The following is an 8,365-nucleotide window of genomic DNA, read 5'->3' as shown; positions in this document are numbered from 1 at the left end:
GAAACGGACCTCCTACGGTCGAAACGGGGGTCCTGTTGATCGGGAGGGGTGTGGCGTACCACAAAACGGAGGAAACGGACTTGTGTTGGAGCGCTGCGGTCGAAACGGGGGTCCTGTTCATCAGGAGGGGTGTGGCGTACCGCAAAACGGGACTCCACGGGATACTGTTCATCTCCACCGCCGACCCCCTCCAGCCTCCACGGGCTACTGTTCATCCACCGTCGACCTCCTCCAGCCTCCACCTATGACTGTTCATCCACGGGCTCCTGTTCATCCAGCCTCCACCGCGCGCTACTCCACCGGCTACTGTTCAACCAGCCCTCTCCACGGGCTCCTGTTCAACCACCCCTCCACGGGCTACTGTTCATCCAACCCTCCACCATCTACTGTTCAAACAACCCTCCACGGGGTGGTCCTATTCATCCAGCCCTCCACGGGGTCCTGTTCATCCAGCCCCAACCGGCTCGATCGATCGGGGTCCTGTTCATCTAGAAGCAACACCACGGGGTCCTGTTCATCCACCCCCAACGGGAACTGTTCATCCAAACCCCCCAGCAACGCTCATTGTTCATCCAGAGGCAGCATCGATCGGCTTCAGTTAGCAGCAGTAGCGAAGGAATCGCTCGATCGGGTTCAGTTAACAGCCATCGATCGATCGCTCGGGTTCAGTAACGCGTAGCCTGCAGTGCAATCACTCGGGTTCAGTTAGAGCCCAACGCCTCGCTCGGGTTCAGTTAGAGCCCAACGCCTCGCACCCACGCGCGTGCATGTACGAGAGAAATGCGCATCGCTCGGCCCCGACCACCCACCGTAACCGGGAACACCCCGATATTTTCCTCGCCCTCGCTTCTACCACGGTTTTTTCCGTCATGGACGGCCCAAAGAATGTCATGCAGCTGCGTCTCCGGCCCGCCCAGGACGAAAAGCCCATTTTCTGTCATGATTTTTTATCATAGAAGTAGGACCCCACCACATCTATGATGATACCGTGTTTTGTCACAATTATTGTCATAGAAGTGTCATAAGTATGACAAAAAAAATTCGTTCGGCCCAAAATGTCACGGATGTGTCTTTTTTTGTAGTGATTATTTATGGCCCCAAAAAATTTGTTATACATTATGGTCATAAATCTTTTAAGCACATTAAAAGTCAAGCAAATCTGAAACAGTAAACATGCTAAATGGGTTGAATTCATTGAGATTGAGTACAAAATAAGCTAAAGAAGAAATACATGAAATAAGTTTGTCATTAATGATGGATTTGTGTTTTGTTTGTCATTTGTTCTTGCAGGAGGCGCATGAAGGAGGTTTATGGGACATGTTGGTGTGTAGAATACGGAGGACGCACTTGCCACATTTCGTCGATCTGGCGGAAGATAAGACGAGATGTTGAGCATTTTGTTGCTCGCTGCACTACATGTCAGAAAGCTTCAATTGGTTTATATATCCCCTTGCCTGTACCTAGTGTTCCGTGGGAGGACATATCCATGGACTTTGTTTTAGGTTTACCATGAACAAAGAAGGGGAGAGATAAGATATTTACTGTTGTGGACAAATATTCTAAAATGACTCACTTTATACCATGTCATAAAAGTGATGTTGTTGCTAATGTTGTTGATTTGTTTTTTCGTGAAATTATTCGCTTGCATGGTGTGTCAAAAAATACTGAAGATGTTTATGGGCTAAGTTTGAGACTAAACTGCTTTTCAGTACTACATGTCACCCCAAACTGATGGACAACCAGAAGTAGTCCATATGATCTTGTCTACTATGCTTAGGGTTGCTCTAAAGAACAACTTGAAAATATGGAAATAATATTTGCCTCATATTGAATTAGTTTATAACAGTTCACTTCATTCTACCACTACGATATGCTCTTTTGAAATTGCATATGGATTTCTATCTTGTGTACCCATTGCTTTGTTGCCTCTTCCATCTTCGGAGAAGGTTAATTTTGATGTTAAGCAACGTGCTAAATTGATCTTAGCAAAGAACGAGCTAACTAAGAAAAATATTGAGCATTTGAAGGCTAAATACAAACTTACTGAGGATAAGGGTAGAAAACATGTTCTCTTTGCATCTGGATATCTTGTTAGGTTACACTTATGTAAATATAGGTTTTCTTATCTGCGCAAGTCAAAGCTAATGCCATGTTCTAATATTTTTTAAGGTGTTAGAGAAAATAAACGATAATACATATGAACTTGAGCTCTTTGTAAATTTTGGGGTTAGCCCACCGTTTAGTTTAACATTGCAGATTTAAAGCCTTATTTGAGAGAAGAATATGAGCTTACTTCAAGGATGACGTCAATTCAACAAGGGGAGGATGGTGAGGATGTCCCTTCCGGTGTTACGCCCATAGCTCATGCTCCTACACAAATTGACCAATTACTAAGGCTCTCGCATGCCAATTAAATTATCATGTATGTCTGATTTCTGGAACCATTACAAAATTTCATGAGAATATGATGTTGTTTAAATTAGATGCTTTTGTATTATTTAGGAATGAAGGACCTATCATGAATAAGAGGGATGGGCACTTAAGCATGATCAAGTTGAGAGGAATGCACACACGTATGGAACAATAATAATGAAGCTCCAAGTGAAGATTACACAAATTTGAAGTCTCCATAAGGATGTATGAAGTCTTGTATGAAATACACAAGATGCTAATTCATTATTTTCGTCCATAGCCTTCTATGGGTGACGTGCCACCTTATTTTCGTGCCAAGTCCATGTATTTTTGAAATCTTTTCAAAGGCTATTTTTAGAGTTTATGTTGGAACGGAAAATGACATAGGATGAATTTAGTCCCACCTTTGTAATGGTGGATGAATTTTCCCTCCGCCTCCCCATAAATACAACCCTTAGGGCGCGCCGAAATTTGGATTTTGTTTAGTTAAAAAGTTACCCATATGTAGAAATTATGCGTACTTCATTTGTGTGAACGGCTAGTCCTAACCGCTTATAGAAACCCAATTTTCATCAATAATGTTTTCATCTTAATTCGTAGTATCCATATTTGCAAATTTTAGTCTTGGTTTGTTTTGGGTTTACTTGCATAACTAGTGTAGGATCGAAAGTATGTCTAGAGGGGGGGTGATTAGACTACTTGACCAAATAAAAATCTAGCCTTTTCCCAATTTTAAGTCTTGGCAGATTTTAGCAACTTAGCACAAGTCAAGTAATCAACCTACACATGCAATTCTAAGAGTATAGTAGCAGAATGTAAAACAATTGCATATGAAGGTAAAGGGAGGAGTTTGGAGGGAGCAAACGCAATGTAGACATGGAGATTTTTTATCCGTGGTTCCGATAGGTGGTGCTATCGTACATCCACATTGATGGAGACTTCAACCCACGAAGGGTAACGGTTGCGCGAGTCCACGGAGGGCTCCACCCATGAAGGGTCCATGAAGAAGCAACCTTGTCTATCCCACCATGGCCATCGCCCACGAAGGACTTGCCTCACTAGGGTAGATCTTCATGAAGTAGGCGATCTCCTTGCCCGTACAAACTCCTTGGTTCAACTCCACAATCTTGACGGAGGCTCCCAAGTGACACCTAGCCAATCTAGGAGACATCACTCTCCAAAAGGTAATAGATGGTGTGTTGATGATGAACTCCTTGCTCTTGTGCTTCAAATGATAGTCTCCCCAACACTCAACTCTCTCTCATAGGATTGGATTTGGTAGAAAGATGATTTGAGTGGAAAGCAACTTGGGGAAGGCTAGAGATCAAGATTTATGTGGTTGGAAAGTTGTTTGCACTTGTCCTTGCCAAAATGATAAGAGTGAAGTATGTTGGTGGAGTCACCCTCAAGAACTCTCTATTTCTTCTTCTTAGGGATCCACACCATCTTGATGGGAATCCTTGGAGTTGTAGTCATACTTGATGAAGTGGAAATTGATGTAGTCTTGGGAACCCACTTGACCAAGGCTTTAGGAGCTTCTTCAAATGCATCAATCTCCTCTTGAAGCTTGTCCTTGCCTTTTAGCTTGTGGTCTTGTGGTGGAAGATCATCTTGAGCTTGTGTTCCTTGGAAAGAAGTAGGATCATACTTCTCTTGTTGAGGAACAAACTTCGTCTTGGGGTATTGATCTTCTTCCCACTCAACTCCATTGGCATTGAACTTTCCTTCAAAACCAACACCTTGATTCTTCCGGTGTCTTCCTTGCTTGCGTACAATTTCCTCAAATTGCTTACTTCCAGCAAGACTCTTGTAAACACCTTTCTCTATAATTCCCTTCAATAAGTCATTTTCTTGCCCAAGTGTAACTTGGCTAAGAGAATCATTAGTGGAATCAAGAGAACTACTAGAAGCAACAACATTGGATTTAGCATGATTGTTGTTACTACTAGAGGAAGAATCTTTCTTGTTCTTGTTGCTAGATTTAAGTTGTGGCATGTAAGTAGACAAGAGTAAACACTTGGCAATGTAAGAAGGACTTTTCTTGCGAAGATCATCATTGATTGCTTTTAAGAACTCATGCTCTTGCTCAAGGTTGAGCTTTTCGAAGCGTAGCTTCTCATGAGTCTTTAAAAGTTCTCAATGATCTTCCAAGGTAGTTTCATGAGCTAACTTAAGAGTGTTTAGTTCTTTAGTTAGCCGCTCAATCTCCTTCTTATCATCGTCATTCGTTTTATCTTAATTATCATGATTAATAGCAAGTTCATCATAGTTTTCATAACTAGAGTTGTCAACAAGTAAATCATCATCTCCTAGCAAATCATCTTCATCACTATTAAAATCAACATACTCGGGGTGTGTTACCTTTGGACCTTTAGCCATGAAGCATCTTCCAATTCCTTCATTTGGTGAGTCAAATATGTCGTAGGAGTTGGTTGACACAAGTGCTAGACCGGCAACACCTTCATCTTGAGTATATTCGGAGTCGGAGTGATAACTTCTTCCGGAGTGATGGTCGGAGTCGAAGCCGGATACCCATTCACCAACATGAGTTTGATGTCTTCTTTTTGTGTAGCTCTTTGATGATTTGTCCTTCCTCTCCGAATCCTTGCTTCTCCGAGAGGGTCTTCGTTCATAACGATCATCTCTACTCCTTCTCTCTCTTGGTGGTGATTCTTCTCTTCTACTTCTTCTCTTGGGAGAATCTTCTCTTCTTTTGTAGGGAGCCGTACACTCATTTGAGTAGTGTCCGGGTCTTCCACAATTGTAGCAATTCCGTTCACGACTTGAAGATCTCTTGTCATTGTAGGACCTTGACTTGGAGCTTCTTTCCTTGCTTCTACTCTTGTAGAATTTGTTGAAGTTCTTCACCATTAGGCTCAATTCTTCATTGAAGGTTTGTTTCTCACTTGATGATGTGGGAGCTTCACGTGAGGCTTTGTAAGCACCACTTGACTTGTTATGGAGCTCTTCCTTATCCTTAAGTGACATCTCATGAGCAACAATTCTTCCAATGACTTCCGTTGGCTTGAGACCTTTGTAATTGGGCATCATTTGGATCAATGTGCATGGTATCATATTTTCCATCCAAGGCTCTTAGGATCTTCTTGATGATGAATCTATCGGTCATCTCTTCACTTCCTAAGCCGGCAATCTCATTTGTGATGAGAGCAAGCCTAGAGTACATTTCAGCGACACCTTCACCATCCTTCATTTTGAACTTGTCAAGTTGACTTTGAAGCACATCCAATTTGGATTCCTTGACGGAGTCGGTACCTTCGTGCATGTCAATCAAAGTATCCCAAATTTCCTTTGCATTCTCAAGACGGCTGATTTTGTTGAACTCTTCGGGGCACAATCCGTTGAAGAGAATATCACAAGCTTGAGCATTGTATTGCAGCATCTTCAATTCTTCCATAGTAGCTTCACGGTTCGGTTCTCTCCCATCAAAGAATTCACCTTGCAAGCCAATACACACAATAGCCCAAACGGCAGGGTTATATCCAAGAATATGCATTTTCATCTTATGCTTCCAACTAGCAAAATTAGTACCATCAAAGTAAGGACCTCTACGGTGGTAATTTCCCTCACTAGACGCCATACTCTCCTAGGTTGTGAAACCAAGGCTATGATCACCAAAAGCTATGGAAATCAAGGCAAATGGAGACCAAAGCTCTGATACCACTTGTAGGATCGAAAGTATGTCTAGAGGGGGGGTGATTAGACTACTTGACCAAATAAAAATCTAGCCTTTTCCCAATTTTAAGTCTTGGCAGATTTTAGCAACTTAGCACAAGTCAAGTAATCAACCTACACATGCAATTCTAAGAGTATAGCAGCGGAATGTAAAACAATTGCACATGAAGGTCTAGAGTTTGGAGGGAGCAAACGTAATGTAGACACGGAGATTTTTTATCCGTGGTTCCGATAGGTGGTGCTATCGTACATCCACGTTGATGGAGACTTCAACCCACGAAGGGTAACGGTTGCGCGAGTCCACGGAGGGCTCCACCCACGAAGGGTCCATGAAGAAGCAACCTTGTCTATCCCACCATGGCCATCGCCCATGAAGGACTTGCCTCACTAGGGTAGATCTTCATGAAGTAGGCGATCTCCTTGCCCGTACAAACTCCTTGGTTCAACTCCACAATCTTGACGGAGGCTCCCAAGTGACACCTAGCCACTCTAGGAGACACCACTCTCCAAAAGGTAATAGATGGTGTGTTGATGATGAACTCCTTGCTCTTGTGCTTCAAATGATAGTCTCCCCAACACTCAGCTCTCTCTCATAGGATTGGATTTGGTAGAAAGATGATTTGAGTGGAAAGCAACTTGGGGAAGGCTAGAGATCAAGATTTATGTGGTTGGAATGGAATATCTTGACCTCAACACAAGTGTAGGTGGTTCTCTCTCAGAAAATGTATGTTGGAAGTGTAGGCATGTTCTGATGGCTCTCTCCATGAATGAAGAGTGGGTGGAGGGGTATATATAGCCTCCACACAAAATCTAACCGTTACACACAAATCACCAAACTCGGTGGGACCGAATTATAAAACTCGGTCAGACCGATTTAGTTCAAAATGTGAACGTTAGGATTTTCAGTGGGACCGACATGTCAACTCGGTGGGACCGATGGTGTTAGGGTTAGGGCATAACGTAATCTCGGTGAGACCGATTACACAAACTCGGTGGGACCGATTTTGGTAATAAGCAAACAGAGAGTTGTTCAGGCAAACTCAGTGGGACCGATTCGCTCATTTCGGTTAGACCAAAACGTTACGAAGGGGAAACAAAGAGTTTGCATTGCAATCTCGGTGGGACCGATCGCTCATCTCAGTTGGACCGAAACATTACGAAGGGAAACAGAGAGGTTGCAATCCCATCTCGGTGAGACCGAGATCCCTATCGGTGAGACCGAAGTGACTAGGGTTTGTGGCAGTGGCTATGTCAAGTGAACTCGGTGGCGCCGGATAGAAAGTTTCGGTGGGGCCGAGTTTGACGTTTGGTTTGGGACATATGTGGATATGAGAAAGTAGTTGAGGGTTTTTGGAGCATATCACTAAGCTTTTTGAGCAAGTAACTCATTAAGCAACACCTCACCCCTTTTAATAGTATTGGCTTTTCCTATGGACTCAATGTGATCTTGGATCACTAAAAGTAAAATGTAGAGTCTTGTGCTTTGAGCTTGAGCCAATCTTTTGAGCATTTTGAGGGGTCCACTTCCTATTCCATGCCATGCCAATCATTGAGCTTTTCCTGAAATATTTATCTTGAAATAGCATTAGCTCAATGAGCTATATGTTGTTAGGAATTACCAAAACCACCCAGGGATTGTTGCACTTTCAACTAGACTTTTGTGGTCAGGTTGATCATGCTCCGACATGGTCGATAAACTCTCGAAGTTGGTTTAGCGATTGCTAAGGCGTGACATCTTCATACGTTCATAGTCGGATCGCCAAAGTCTACTCCACCCAAAATGATTGTTAACTCTCATTGAAAGATCAGGACACCTTAGCCTATATCAGCCGCCGGCCCGGAACACTCCATGACACTCCCCTCTTTGACGGCCTAGCCAGTCTAGGTCGCCATTGTGTCGAATCTTCCACCTCCCGGATGTCGTGCATGAGCGCCGCCAGCTTAGATCTGTTGCTGCCTGATTTCCATCCGCGGACACTCACCACGACAACACACCAACTCTGGCGGTGACAAGAGGGGAAGTGGATTTTTTGCCGGTGGAGATTAATTTGTTCCTTCTTTGGCTCTGTGTATACTCAACCATGTGAACGCACATATGCATATTGTAACCCTCTGAGCACCTTCGAGATACTGAGCTGACACAACATCTTAAGATTGGCGAAGTCGTCACAGACGCCTTCATAGTAGACAAAAATGTCTCCTCTCACTGAATGCCGAAAGGCTTGAATTAAAAAATGCAACCACAAGTGCAAGTCCAGTA

The sequence above is a fragment of the Aegilops tauschii genome, chromosome 4 (assembly GCF_002575655.3).
Source record: "Aegilops tauschii subsp. strangulata cultivar AL8/78 chromosome 4, Aet v6.0, whole genome shotgun sequence".
NCBI classification, from domain to species: domain Eukaryota; kingdom Viridiplantae; phylum Streptophyta; class Magnoliopsida; order Poales; family Poaceae; genus Aegilops; species Aegilops tauschii.
The sequence above is the reverse complement of the archived record's forward strand: the minus strand, read 5'-3'. Positions refer to the sequence as shown.